This window comes from Acanthopagrus latus, chromosome 22 (genome assembly GCF_904848185.1).
Source record: "Acanthopagrus latus isolate v.2019 chromosome 22, fAcaLat1.1, whole genome shotgun sequence".
In the NCBI taxonomy this organism is placed as follows: domain Eukaryota; kingdom Metazoa; phylum Chordata; class Actinopteri; order Spariformes; family Sparidae; genus Acanthopagrus; species Acanthopagrus latus.
Window position 1 is genome coordinate 11484548 of NC_051060.1, and position 16040 is coordinate 11500587.

The following is a 16040-nucleotide window of genomic DNA, read 5'->3' on the forward strand; positions in this document are numbered from 1 at the left end:
CGGAAGACATAATGCCCACTGCGGAGGCATTAAATACATTATTTTTGACTGAGACGAGGTGATGCCCGGTGTGATTTTAGTTGGAATTAAATGTACTGATTAAATTGGGTAATAATAACCTGACTTTGTCCTGTCTGGTGTAAAGCGAATGGAACGGGAGAGTGGGGTGTCCTTCTGCTTTGTCCGCGGCGGAGCTCTCCGTGTAGGAGGCGGCCTTCGTATGCCTTTGAAATCAGCGCACTCCACAAAGGCTATTCACCGCCGTTAGCTGGAGAGCAGGAAAGGAGGGCATGTCTCTTTTGAAAGAGCTCAAACTGAGTACATCTTTTCTTCTGAAAACGTGGGTGTGGAAAGGAACATTCTTCAATGCATTTAGTTATGCTTTGCTGCACAGGCATCAAAATAACCTCTTGCAAAATGATTTATTCCACTTACGCAGCTCTAATGCGAGAACGAAACATACACGTGTCTAGTGATTGAATAAGAAAGACTTTAGTTATCCCCAAACTTGGAGTCAAACCTCACCATGCCCAGTATGGACAGTCTCCGGAGCCCAAGCAGGCTGCCAAACTAGATGGTGGATATAAAATATGCAAATGGCTGACATGGTGACACAGTGTGATGTCACAATATCCCAGAATTAAAGGCGGACTACTACTCTGTGGTAAGGAGGAGATCCCGTTGGTGCGTACTTTGGAATATTTAACTTCCTACATGCAGGAGGACGGACCTATATAACACACCGAAGGAAATAATGGAAAACAAAAAGCGTGCCTCCTTTAAAAGGCACATGCCACGCCTGGCTGACCTGTGGAGTAAAATCGAGCCATCACGTGTGTGGAACCTCCCCGACGAGTTGAAAAAAAATCTCCTACTTCTGAACGTTTCTTCAACCACAGGAAAAAACAGTTTGGTTGATGTGTACCTTCACTGTTGTATAACATTAACAGCACTACTTTACTACTCAATAAAACAAAACAGTCCACCCCAGACTATCCGCAACCCTGAGGATACGCTGAGGCCCGTTTCCAACCTTGCATGCTCAGCCCGACCGGAATCTGTTTTAAAATGAATCCAAGCCAGCAGAACCATAGCAACAGCACCATGAAAACCCAATCAGGCTGCAGATTACATAAATGAGCGACCTTCAAATTCATTCCTAAATGAAAAGTGCCGCCAGTTGCACTCTCGCTCTCATTACTATTGTTAGCCTTGCCAATAAAGTGACTTCACATACAAAACAAGAGCTTCATTACTGAGGTGCAAAACAGACCTCCAAACCCGACCTTGCAGTCGGCAACACATCTCTCATCTATCAAACTCATTTTCATGTAATGATGTTCCATTGCTTATAAATTGCCTGCTGTTTCAAGTTAGAAATTCAAAGGCTGAGGGGAAGAAAAACGGAAGGCGATGCACAGTGGGAAAGCTAAAGTGCAGCTGTGCTGGCTTCCTCAATACTTTAAAAGCAGAGGACCGATGCCAGAACAAGTGACTTTAATTACTTTTTAACAAATCAATTATTGGAACGGTCATCATAAATACGTAAAGAACATCTCTTGGGTAATAACTCTGCAACCACTGCACACTGGGGTGCAAGGTCTAATAAAACAGTTGAACCAAAAAATTATCTACAACTCACCCAATAAAAACCTAACTTTAATTCAAGACCTCTAGACCTCTGTAGGAGTTAATTCTGCATTCTGTATGCTGCCTCTACTATGAATGTGTACTTGCTTGCACACACACTTTAATTCATAGGCTACTGAAGTCATTTCAGTGTGCAACTACTTAAACACAAGAGAATAAAGAAATCCAACATCGAACAGCTCCTCCCTCCTTTGACTAATTAAAGACGTTTCACACTCTTTTTCCAAAGAGTGTCTTAAAGCTGCATGGCGATGGAAAGTCACCTTAGGCAAAACAGTGTTGCTGTATTCTCCTGAACCGCTGAAGTAGATGGGGACTGGTTTTAAAATGTAAAAAAAAAAACCCAACATTAAATAAACAAAATACATAAATAAAATTAAAAACATTATTTACACCCTTGACGCCAGCTCAAGCTCGTACAGCTACTTCAGACAGGGTGACGAGTTAATGCTTAAGTATTATTAGCTACAGTGAAACATTCTTCTTGTACAGGGTGTTAATAATATTTTTTGGAATCAATTTGGGCTCTTGAGGTCCTTAGAGACTTGGATTATACTGGATGAGTTGTATGGAGCAATTTTAAGTTCTTTGTTGATGTTGTTTTTACGTTTGAAACCGGCCAAAACTGTTTTGTGGACTTCACCTGAGGTATAAGGCCAGGTAGATAATGACTGAATTTGCATTTTGTTTTTGTTTTTTTTTGGGGGGGGGGTTATTGTCTAAGCATGTGTACTGAATTTTGTTGTTGTGCCGCTTAACAATTAAAAATAACATTAAAAAAAAACAAGCACTGTGTTCATTTAGTAATATTGTCCCTGTCGGTGATAATACACACACCTCACAGTCGAGTTTCCATGTGGACTATTTCTTCTACAGGAAGCTGTTCAAGTGAAAACTGCTAAGTGAGTTCACTGAGTAAGTGGGGAAACAGTGTGTTTCTGTATTCTGGGTGAACTCTTCCCCATCCTGTTTCACTGGCAACTCTCATCTAACTTTCTCAGCAACTTATGTTTGCTTTCTCCTTACCTCTAAAACATTTTTTTCTTCAACTCCATCTTCTTATCTCTTGTTTAAGAATTCTGAGTATAACAACCTCTTACAAATTGTGTCGGCTTTAAAAAAAAAAAAAAAGCCTACATGACATAACTACAGGCATCACCAGCGGTTCAGCTGTGCAAGCAGGGCTCGGCTGACTCTGCAGTTTTCTCTTCCCACTTTGACTAAACCTTTTTGGTGACAGAGATAAAAACTCAAAGTAGTCCACCAAACTGCCAGCTAAGACTTTATAACTTTCACGAGCGAGTACATTTTCAAAATAGCTCGATTTGGACACAGAAAACACCAGCAGTGTTCACACAAGCCTGAATGAGAAATTGAGTTCCTCTGGAAACCTGGAAACTTCAGGATATACTAATGAAACCACTAATGGCATTAGTTAAACAAGATATGTTTATTGTGGCTGGTAGGAACAAACTGAAGATCTTCAGCCCTTACTTAGTCACATACAACACTACACATTTATTTTCTCGCTACATTCTTTTCGTGTAAATCCCCTCTGCGCTGTGTTTATGAGGCAACGACTTTTCCGCCCAAAACTGACAGTGGCACAGAGCGTGGCCTCGGTAAACCCTTCTGAATACATAATCAACCTCTTTTAACATGTCTCCCCCTATTGTTTGCCTGAGCCTCTCTTAGATGCATATGTAACAGGGAGAGAGGCGGCACCCAGCAGACACACGAGCTGAGACCGCAGCCTGGTACGTCTGCTCGATTAATGCAGCACATGTGTTCGGGGCAGGAAGTGTCACAACAGTCCACAGCTCTCTGATGTTCAGCAGGTATGAAGATGAATGTGTTCACCATGCAGGTTTAGCAACTTAGCGTTGCAATAAGCACACAGTGCAACTGAGGCTAGTGAGAATGTCTTTGGTTTTGCATCTATTCCACCATGAATCACTGACATAATGGCAGTTATGGATGCAAATTATAAGCAATTTCATTAATCAACAATAACGGATTATCGGTTAATCATGACAGGAGCAGTATGTAGTTCTGGGGAAGAAGCTTAAACTCAATTTTAAAATTTCTGTTAATGAGGTAATAATTCCAACTCGAAAACACTGCTAGAGAGGTGGCAGGGTCCGCCAAACATAAACAAAGTTAAACAGTATGAAGCTGCGCTGTCCTTAAAGGTCAATTTGTTTATTCAGTTATCTCAGTCATTAAACACAAAGAGTATTTGTTTATTTAGTACATCAGTAAAGATCTTTGTCTTTGATTAAAATGTCCTCCCAAGATGGTGCGCATTTAATAACATTTTAAACATGTTGGATGTTTTCCACTAGAAAACTGGTTGTTGGCAACATTAGGAATCAAAATCTCACCCATACTGATGCATCTAAACGGCTAAAATGTAAGCGTATCGAAGCACTTTTTGGATTTCTGAAATTACAAACTACTTGTGTGTTTAGTAAATACAATTTCTCATACCAGTGTGTTGGGATTTTATTGGATTTTTATATTTGATATTTGTCAGTTGTGACAAGATAGTTTTTGATGTGTTTGTGCCTCTCTGTTTCCCTGTTTGTGCCTATTTTTAATCGGCAAAATTCTTAACAGTGATTAATCAATTAATGATTAATCATTAACATCCCCAATGATATTAGCGATGACATGATAAGTTGCTACATTTCAAAAGATACACTGGCCTCAATGTTGTGTCAGTTTTTCCCCTTAATTTTGAAAATGGTATCAAATATAGATCATTTTCAAAGGACTGAAGTAAGAAACTCCATACTGCATAATGAAATTTATTTAAGGCCAAATCGCCCTGCCCTAGTGCTTATTCTTCGCTCCTAATTTTCTAACACTTGTAAAATGCAGTCTAGCGTAGCTTAAAATTGCCATTTACTCTGGAGTTTCTAAGATCAGCTTTCCTCTAAGTACCATCAGAAATGTTTTGACTTTTCTGGGAAATGAGCAATAAATCATAGCTACAACACACAAACATTTAAAGAGCAGTCAAAGAGCAATGATACCATGCACATAAAACCCAGGCAAACTGCATAACAAAAGGCTGATTGTCTATTATTTACATGTACCAACACAGATGTAGTGAATGTGGCATATTATCAGAAGCCATACATAATAACAAAATATAAAAATAAGTGTAGTTTTATTAGTTTGCTTGAAGGCATGCATTGGGACAAATCCTTTGATTAAAATGTTTTCTCTCAATTTCTCCTTTCAATAGTTTTTTTGCTCCGAGGCAGACTTATTGTGTAGATCTGCAGCAGATTATAGATGGAAGGCTGGAAAGATCCAATAAGTCTGTTCCATAGAGAAAAGCTTCCTCTCACAGCTCAGACACACTGGCCCATTTCTTTGAGGCTCAGGCTTCAGCGTGAATGTGTAAAATGGTGTCTTTTGTCTCAGAATAAACAAGGTTGAGGGATGAAGGGATGGGTGGGAGCGTTAAATGGTAAATCTTGAGATAAATGGTCATCAGTTATCACATTCTCGGAAGAATAGCAAAGCCCACGTGAAATGATTATACTGATTCATGAACTGGATACAATGCAAAATAACCAATGAAGTGACCTCCCAGATCAGATCTTTCACAATATGATTCAGAATTTCATTGGGTCAAAATTGTCATGAATCACACCTTCTTGGAGTTTTGAGTGTGGATGAAATGATTTGAGAAAAAAAAAATAGGAACAAATATTCTTCTTTGTATCCTTCGATTACCATCTGGAGCGCTCTCCCATAAGCAATTCAGCCATCTGTGGCAATAGTTCTGTTAAAAATTTAAAATCATTCTCATGTTTCCAAAACAAAGAAAAATATTACAAGGACACCATGTGCTGGGTGTGATAACACGCCCAGTGACTCTGGGCTGCTGCAGCTTCAACCTTTGTGCTAATAATAATGGACAGTCAGAGCAGCAAGACCCCTGCTGAGATTAACCCCAAGACCACCCTAAACCCATTCGCACAAGGAGAGATTAACACGGCACTGTTTGGTGTAGTGATTGAAAAATCAATGACTTTGGAAAACAATTGCTGTGTGAGGCAGTGTTATTGGCCCCCTCTAAACATTAAAGGCTGGTAGTAGTGGTTGTGATACAGGAATTCAGCCTCAAGCGGTTGAATTTGCTGTAAACTACTGTGAATGCGCCTTCAGTGTGAGAGTTATGTGCTTTTAAAGTGAAATCTTATCAAATATTTAGTTTAGGGTGACGTGGACAGTGACCAAAGGATTTCACACATCAGCAAGGATGCCATGTTTTCTCTTCTCTTACTGATATCAAAATGTACACACACTGTCTGTACAAACTGAGTGCAGATCTAACAAAAGAGGTCTCTTTTTTTGCAGAATGTGTCGTTTTTCCTCACAAACCAAAGCTGAGCTGTTAGAAATCTTTCATAACTCCAAAGTTTATTTTATTGTCCAAAATTTATTGTTATAAAGATACAAGAGCAATCTGAGTTTTCTGAACCACTCTTTTTAATCAAACTATATTAAATGTGTAGCAACAAACCTAGAAATCCAACAGTCGCTCCAGGAGCTCTATTTGGGAGTAACAGAGCTTTGATCTAAATGCTAACATCAGCATGCTAACAATGACAATGCTAACATGATAAAGTTTAGCAGGTGTAATGAAAGAAATCTGTCCCAAAAATTTTGACCTGATCATGATGCCTTATGAAAAGTGAAAAGATCCTCAAAGTGATTACCTCTTTGAACAGGATATCAACATCTGCACCAGATTTAATGGCAATCCTTCCAATAACTACAAAAATCAACTGTCAACCAGTGTTTCCCACACATAGACTTTACTTGGCCAGGCTCAGGTATATTAACGGCCACCTAGGTACGCAGCTATTCTGTGGGGAACACTATAAGCCTCATTGTGTCAATGTAAGAAAAGTCAGGGAGTCACTACGATGGAGGGACCATGATTTTTTGTACAAAATCACAAGTCAGTCAATCCAATATTCGTCAATTTCAGTATGGACTAAATGGTGGATCGACTGTTTGACGTTGTTGTCCTTCGACTCACACTGAAACTCACACAAAACCATGCAACGTTAAAATGACTTCTTGTGCACAAAATGTCCTGAAAGTAATATATAAAGTAAGTTTTTGCTGACATCAGCCTACTACAAACAACACTGTCAACACTCAGGATATAAAAGTTAAGGCCAAAGACTTTCAATGCATCAATTGTGAAGTGGAGGAAAAAGGTGATGAGCATCAGCAGTAACTTAATTAGGGCTGCCCCTCAGAGTCTTCAGCTGAGAAGACCTGTGTTGACTGACCTCATTGTACACAGAACAATTCATAAACAACTATGACAGTATGTACATTTAAACAGTCTCGTTGCAAAATTACCAAAACACAAACCCAATTGGAAGTAGTGGGTCTGTCAATGAAGTTGGCAACTTTTTAACTAGACACTGGTGCAACCTCCCATTCTGTTGTCCAGCCTGACCGATACTTGTTTTCTACCAACATGGAACTAGTTCCTGATCTGAGCATTATACCCCAAAATGAACTGGTCTGGAAGCCAAAAAGTTTATTTCAGCAATTTCGTATAGTGCTAAGTCCTCCATTGATGACACGTCTGTGATTACAATGATTCCGCTCAAAACTGGTGGATATGCTGGTTCGCTAGAAAGCCCCAAGATTACAGTAACATTTGGAATCCCAGTAATAGTTAATTTGGTGGTAGAGTTGTCACTCAGCAGCACAGGAGAACAGACAGTCTGGCATCTTGCTGACACTCAGTCCTCTTAATAATGTCAGTACTATTGGCCAATACCTCCATTCCTACCATAAATCTGACTAACATGCAGTTGGTCAGTCCCTTGTTGCCAACCACCTCAAAATTGAAATGAGAAACCCAATACAAAAGACATCCAAGTATCTCTGTTCTTTAATACTTAATGAATTTAGGAAAATTAAAGCAACTCAACATTATTTATTGCTAGTGAGGGAAAAAAAAACTGCTTCCACATGCAGAACATCAAGTCTTCAATTATGGGAGGTGGCGGTAAGAGCTCCCCAACAACTCGACATGATGGCTCTCTCTGCTCGGCATCCTCCACAAATAATAGTAATCGGCTGGCCTGTGAGGGAGATTTCAAACAGCAGCCATGGTGGTCAGTCAATAGACCAATGACGGACTAAAGGTCAAAAAAGTGAGTTTGAATTTGAAAAAGGTGCATTAGTTTAGTTCACCCCACAATGTCAAACTGTTTTTTTTTTTATTTGAGATGACCTGAATGACATTAAATGTGAATGCAAAAACTGTAATATTTGACTTTTCAGATATTTTATTTGAAGCACACCATTTCTCAAATAAAGAGAGCAAGTTTAATTGAATGAGCGTCAAGTAGCAGCAAAGCTCATCGTCCCCCTCTCTGCCTCGAGTCAATGTCCTTAATTCTCCCTAGTAAATATTTAATAACCTCTACAGATAGAGAACTCGTGAAGGACGACTTTCGTCTCTAGTCATCATTTCTTAAGAGTCTCATAAAATGGTGCTGCTGAAGGAGGACGAAGCAGTAACAGACATTTTCAAACAGACCTTCCTACCACGTTAGTCATTCCTATTTGCACAGAGTTATCACCGTTTGTTTTGTGTCACCCTGCCATCACCAGGCCTGTGGTGGTTAAGGGTTGCTGTTACACTTAAAAATTTGTCTCTTTTGCTGTATTTAAGCTCATGCAGAGCTTGTCATGACAATATCAAGGTCACTGCAACACCGTTGTTCTCATTAGTCGGGGTAGGTTAGATGCATGTGATAAAATGTAATTTAAAGTGAAACTTTCGCCAAAATGCAACCTTGGCTTTATTAGTGAATGTATATGAGTCAAACCTTTGTGTAAATGCATAATTACAACGAAAGAGGTACTAACAGGAAGGAGAGTAATGGTGGACCTCCCACCTGTTTGGTCGCACTCGGGGATTGACACTTTTCGTCTTACATGACGGCGGCACGCCGGAGATGCTACTGCTAATGCGAGTTGTCCAACAACCTTCTTTTTAGTACACTCTGTGTACACAAACAATGTACTCAATGCTCGTGTTCATGTGTAGAAACCCTGGTGATGCTACGAGCAAAGTTTCATGTTGTGTGGAGCCTTCTTAGTGTTTTAAAAATAGCGATTTTGATGCTAGCATAAGAGAGCCCCTGCACTCCATTGAAAATTAGCTTGCCCGAAAAAAAAACTAGGGTAAATCTTAAAAGTGCCTCTTTCATCGTAATTATGCATATACACAAAGGTTTGACTCAAATACATTCAAAAATAAAGCCTAGATTGCTTTTTGGTTTCACTTTAATTAGTGTTGGTTTATTACAACCCTCGGGCTGGTTTGTATTATAATGTGTCTGTAATGCTTTGGACTCTCTCTCTGTTTATGGCAGATTCACAGAACCAAAACCCTCACAAGCAGGCTGTTCAATTGTGTAATGAAAATGCTGTAATAGGAGAGTAAAGCCAGACAATGTTGCATAATATTTTCTTTTGTACTTTCACATCAGATGGCCGACTATTTACATGATCATCTAGTCGCATTAGAAGTGCCAGCTTTGATGACCCGGTCCATTTGTTCGAGTGCCTGTGCAGACAGGAACCAGCTGCTGAACTTCAGGAGTTTGGAGAGATTTCCTCCTCTCAGATTCATGACAGAAAACATTTCATTTGGTCACAGATTCACAATTCAGACTGAACGGGGACATTTGTAAAGCTGGGGTTGTTATGACTGTAGGAGCCACTATCTGCAAACTAAATTCTAAAAGTAAGTGAACAAATTAATAATATAATAATAACACGAGCGTCTGACAAGCTAGCATGTTAGCACTGGGACAAGACAAGACTTATTGGCAATGTGTGCAAAGCTTCAGGGGCATGCAGGCATTGAGGTAGGTTGACTGACAGGTCCAATCTTTTCATATGGGCTGTTGAGATGAATGAATGAATCATTAGATGCCTGCAACAGCTTCAGTAGCTGCATTTATTTCTTTTGTTTGTCAGAGCATTTGACTTATTGAATGGTGGGGCTGGGCAATAAATCTGCAAAATTGACCAATTCGAGTTTGTGGTTAAGACAAATTTAAAAAAATAAAGTTGATTTTCTCTTTAATTTGCTCAGCCTCCCCTCCCCATGGGCTCCCGCAGTTCATAGTGGGTCCCGTTATTCAGTGGCTGTTGCAACTAAAGACACCGACACATTTATTTCAGCATCTCAAACAGACGCATGCATCACAGTGGGACACTACTAGAGGACCGCGGCAGCCCACAAATACCCGATATAAAGCAGCCTACATTAGCAGAATAATTTAATCATTGTGTCCCCGTATGAGACGAAAGGGTCCCAGTGGACAGCTTTTACGGATGCAGTTACAGTGCATATCGCTAAAGATATTGTGCCCGTATATACGGTGGAAAAGCCATCGGTTCATACACATGCTGAAAATGTTCGACCCCAGGTTTGTGCTACGAAGCCTCAATGGGGCATGATGTCTCAAGCCAGAGGTGGGAGACATGCTCGTCCTCCTGGCCAAAAATATGTAAAATAGACAGCCAGCACACACCTCATGTCCTGTACCAACATGTCATGTTTACTATGCAATGCAATGCAGATGTCTAATTTAGTTTACATTATCTTCAGGAATACAAAATACTTTTTGTAAACAAAAGGCTCCCTTTGCAAAATAAAGTGTTTAATGAAAGTTATGTTAACGCTTGATCAATACCAATATGGAAACTGATTTGTTTTTAAAATAGCAATCTGACATGTTAAATTTATACAAAAGCATTTTATCAAAAAGGAACACATTCTTTTCAAAAGGATGCACTTTTATTTCTTTTTTCAAGTGAGTTCCAAGCTGAACTGTTTACAATGTCAGGGCAAATTTGTTTAAAATAAAAGCATTAAAACAAATGCAATGTTTTTAATAATTTCTACATAGTTTGAAGTTTGTTCTTGAGGAAGGAATTTTTTTTAGGCCATATCGCCGAGCCCTAATGAATGGTTAGAGATTTTCTACAAATAAAACAGGAAAATAGAATCGAGAACAGCTCTCAGTAGAGCGCACTCCTCCTCCATGGCCAAACAGTCCCTACTGATTTAATCAAGCCCAATCCAATGTTAAATAAAACACACAGGATTCTTACTGAGACCCGCATAAAACTGTAGCCTGATGTTTTTTTAACATGTATTACTCCCTGAGAAATTAACAAAAATGTCAAAAAATGCTCCATCTTGCTAAGTTAAAAAATAAAAAATAAAACTCCTAGGTCTGTCCCTTTATCCACATTCACACAGAAATGAATAAGTGTATTCTGGGCTGGGACCCATCCTCTATTCAAGTTTTTAGAAATCCACTCAGTCCTTTTTTGTGTAATGCTGCTGATGAACCAACCAACCAAAAAAAGGGTGACGGGTGAAAGCATAACCTCCTCGGTGGAGGTAATAACTTATCAACCCTGGCTATGTTTACCGTCTACCGACTTTGTTTGTCAAATAAAATCCAGACTTCGCCGGCCGTATGTTTATTTTCTCTAGTTCCTGTATTGTGTTGTTGGGTGTGCTTGTTTTCATCACTTTGCTGGCTACAAAACAAAAGTGTCCCCATCTTTTTCCGTTCAGTTTTCACCCCAGCACAGCCCGTGAAGTACATGGAGCGCTCCTTGTTTAAAGGGCCAATCGGCTTTGTCTACTGCTATTTGCCGCCTTAGTACAGGGACAGCGTTTTGGCTATCAACATGTCAATCACTCAGGCTTCTAGCCAATTATTTTACCTTTCCAACGATGGTAGGCGTGCCCAGGTCCGTTTTGTACGAGCCGAGGAATATCGCTGCGTCTGGCAGCTAGCGGGCTAACTTTGCGCAGCAGACGCACTCGCAGCGGACATTTAAATTTTAATGGACGGCAGTTTTCACAGTTTACAATGGCGAAATCCACAAAAAACACTAAATATGTCCGAGAAGAAGACCTGGAATGGATCATGGCATCATCTGATGAAACTGTAGACAGGGAGTAGGACTCTGAGAGAGAGGAGATGTTTGCTAAGGGCCTCGACGACATCTTAGATCGGTGAGTACCGTTATCATTGATGATGTTTGATTTATTTATTTAGCCATGAGTGAAATTTGAATGAAAGTTAGTGGGAAGGGGTTCTTATGCTTACAGTGAACAGTCCAGTATACATTAGCATTTCATAAATGACGCTAAATGTTTAGGGCCCCAGGGGCTAATTAGCCTAGCTAGCTAGCCTCAACTACTCAACCAAAGCTAGGTAATCCTTGTAATTCTGTTCTATGATGTAATTCTCTTTGAGCCTCTAATTCCTTTTTATTTAGATTTTTTTTTTATCAAGCTTGTAAACAAATTGAATTAGATCTTTTTCACTGACCAGACACTGGGAATATTCCCCCAATTCAGTTATTCTGTTTATGTACGGTTACTTTCCTGATGTTTTTGTGTAATATGTAATATCATATATCTGTGTTTATTTATTTCCTATGTAAATAGAACCCTATTGAATTGCATTTATATATTTTTTCATTTTTCATTATATTTGGTAACATTTGTGCATTGCATTGTGTTTTGTAGGACACAGTCTGAAGACAGTGACGTGGATTGGGAGCCTGAAAGTGAGGCAGTCAGACGCCCAACCCCCTCTCCTGCTGAAGGCGGTCATCAGAAGTGCCAACGATCCTCCTCTGCATCCACCAGTGCTACCTCCCCCGCTGCGCACATACAGTATTAGTATATTGAAAGATAATAAAAGCCTTGTTTGAAATTCACTTCAGTATGTCATTTTTGTATAATGGTTACTATTCTGTAGTGTCTTGTCGCTTGACAATATCTCAATATGGCCACCTAGAAGTGTGTGGAAACCCCTCCGACCACCCATCAAATGAATGTGTGAAAACATTATGTTTTGAATCATGGAGGAAGGCTTTATAGTCACCAAAATGCTTCAGTAATGTTTCCAGTGTCACAGAAGTGAGAAAAAGCATTTGGCACAATTTGGCCATTTGGAGACGTTTTGGAGAGGTTTGTGGACGCCAGTGACACCACAAACTAAAAAACTACATAACTCCCATAAGGTTAGGCCTAGAAGTCTGAAATTTCATCCAGGTGTAGTTGACAAGATGTAGAAGGTATGTGGTATATTGCCATATGCCTTACCTAAAGCACATCTGAGTTATTGTTATTCAAAAATGACCTATTTTTTTCGAAGAAAAAAAAATGTTTTAGAGCCATGTTTGAACTGATGTCATTTAGGTTGTGTGTATGGTACATGCTGGGTAAGCACATTGTCAGAAACTAGAGGTTCTCAGCTTTCAAGTGAAGTATCATACATCCATCTGGGACTTGTAGTTGTTGTGTTATAAGCTTTTCCATTTGGGTATGCTAATTAGGCGAAAATTACCAACAAAGGTGGGTGCGAAGGGTTAAAGGAACACATGGAAAATCTGATAAGAGCAGTAGATCACTCACAGCCTTGCAGGGTTGTGAAAGGACTTCCATTCAGTTCAGTCACTAGAAATCTTAAAAGGGAGGTGAAAACGTACAAGCCAACAAAACAGAGGCATCTGAACATGGACCTGTCCACGCAAACAGATTTCTTATTAACACAACATTTGCACACTGATTCCGTTCCTGCTTGTTCATTTCAAAACAGTAAAAAGCACCTGCTAAGACAAATCACAAACCCTGGTTAACCACTGCATTCCTAATCCATGACTTGGATGTGGATGATGCTGTCGCAATTTCCCTCTGTCGGTTCAATAAATGCCACATCCAGAGTGGCCACAGTGCTTTCAACACCTCTCTCTGTTGCTCATGTTCCATCAGATTCACTGAGGCTACAAAGGGTAAGATGACTAGAAATCAATGATGCTGGCTGCATCAAAAGCAGCAGCCCCCAGTGCGTTAAATCCAAAAGCATTCAACAGAAAACTCTTGCATTCTTTGCAGCTAAAGAAATAAACCACTGATCAAACCCTATTTTTACATAATTAATTTCTCTTCCTACAAACATACTGTACAATATTATTCCCCCTACGGTTTGCTAAATTAGAACTGTGAAAATAAGAAAACGAAATCTAATTAACATACCCCAGAGAGAAAAACAGTACACAAGCATTTTTTTCTACAAACAAGCAAAAAACAAGGACAAGGCAAGCATCATGGAGAGATTACGTTGAACAAGAAACGAAACAGAGTGGCAGGAGTTGCAAGCACCTGCAAAACTGAGATGTTTATGCTGGGTTATTGATCACGTCAGTGACGCCCCAGAGAGACGCCTGGATGCAGATCCCCTCCGATAATGTTGGAGTTCAGAGAGTGACAGAGAGAGTGCAGCTGTGTAAACCTGCTGCCTCCACCACATTTCAGTGCCGGCTCTCTCTAGACTGCTGATGCTACCTGATGGCTGCAGCCACAGTTATGCAGTGAATGATAATTACTTCACAAATCACAGAAAAGAGTAAAAATGGAAAATGCTCAACAAACAGAGGGAGAAACACAAGGATTGTGACATTTGGAGGAACCCGAATAACAAAGATTTTCAGTGCTATTTGGCTTCAAAACAACCCAGAATCATCCTGCATGTTAATGTGACAACTTTGTATCTAATCCATTAAATAGTCCTGATGATTTGTGTTAAATCTGAGGTGGAGCATTAACTTCTTCATAAAAGCATGAAATTCTGTGCAGTCTGGGGCCCCGAACACCCCATACATTTTCATCTCAATATATTGATCCAAATGGTCAAATCTGTTGATTGAGCAGGTCAAGCATCCCAGGAGTTCCTGTGGTGGTTCTTTATGTTATTCTGATGTAAATCAACATAATGACTGTTAATTAAATGAATTACACACAGCTCTGCAAAAAAAACAGCATCCATATGGTTCTCATTAAAAGGGAGATTTTTCTTAGAAATGATCTCATGATTAAAATGTCGCCTGCTTATTTCCTTCCATGGAAATTAGCTCCACTAAAAGGGATCCATCAATCTTGGTGATCATTACTGACACTGGAGGAGAAACTGGGAGAAATCATTAACTGATAACTATATATAATAGCTAAGATCTTAAAACCAATGAAAAATATTCACATTTACTTCTAACTAGCGTGTAGTAATGTACATTTTAGGCACATTTATAATTTGGAGTGTAAGTGTAATTGATTGCTCTTAATTACCCTTTTTTCAGGGTATCATATTCTCTTGACTGTCACTTACAGTATCTGGTTTCGATATCGACTCTAATGTCATTATTATTTTTGGAATTGCTTGAGGGTTCAATTAAAAACATGACCTCCCAATGGCCTCAGTTAGTACACTCTGTTGTACCTCATGCATAAAAAACACTTCTATCAGATTTTTCAAGATGAAAATCAAGTAAACAAGTCATAAAAGGCAGATGCTTCACAAAACTGAGACTGAATACAGATTGAGACACAGGTACTTAAAATTCCACTCATGTCAAACATGCGTTTTTCTTCTTGTTACTACAATGTTTGAGCTTCGCTGTGGAGATCCATGTTTGACACTTGAAGGCTGTTTTCACATTCGATACTGAAAGTGTCAGCCTTCTCCGTACACATTTCAAATCGAATTTTTACAGTCAGGACTAAAAGTACTTTTGGTATTGTACTTCTTGAACCTGTGCGTAATCTGTGGAACCTGTATCGATATCTGAAAATTTAACTCCCTAATATTGGACTCACCATTGACCTATTGACTAATGTAAAGGCACAAAGAACCTTTCTGGAGTGTAACGGACTGAATGGAACCAGACTGCTTGGTGGAAACTAGGCTTAAGTCAATCCTGGTGATGTCAGACTCATATTAGAGAACTTTCAATGCCTTACTACACATGTGGAGCAAGTCTTTATTATACATAGAATGTGCAAAAGCTGAGAATTAAATGCAAGAGCATTATTCAGGCCGCTGTGACATATTTCTCAAGCAGCATTACTGTCAGTAGGTACTATATGGCTGTATTGAGCTTTTAATCCATTTCTCAAAATACCTGCCAGTTCTATTCATGCACAAATGTGTGAAAGGATATTTCTTTATTTCACAGTGGAACAGGGGCCGCTTAGTCCATCACAGGAGATGAAAAGAGGAATAACATCACTGTCACAGATAAAAAGTGATTTTCTGCTGTTCCACCACCAAGTAAATCAGCACTCCAAGGCCGTTTCCGTTGTAACACAAACTGCCAGTTTCACCATGCAGCCTCTTACAGGGAGGCCTGTGTTTATGTGAAGGCATGTAGGAGTGTGGCTTCCTTTACAATAGCGGAGGGCGAGACTGATATGGAGAGTGACAAACGGCGGGTGGTAGTGACAAGCT

General features: G+C 39.6%; 1 protein-coding gene across 1 annotated transcript in view; it reads right to left on the minus strand.

Annotated features, from left to right (window-relative positions):
• The window catches only part of rngtt (RNA guanylyltransferase and 5'-phosphatase), a 97378-nt gene that overhangs the window by 19841 nt on the left and 61497 nt on the right, over positions 1 to 16040 (minus strand). The gene's annotated exons all lie outside the window — the stretch shown is intronic.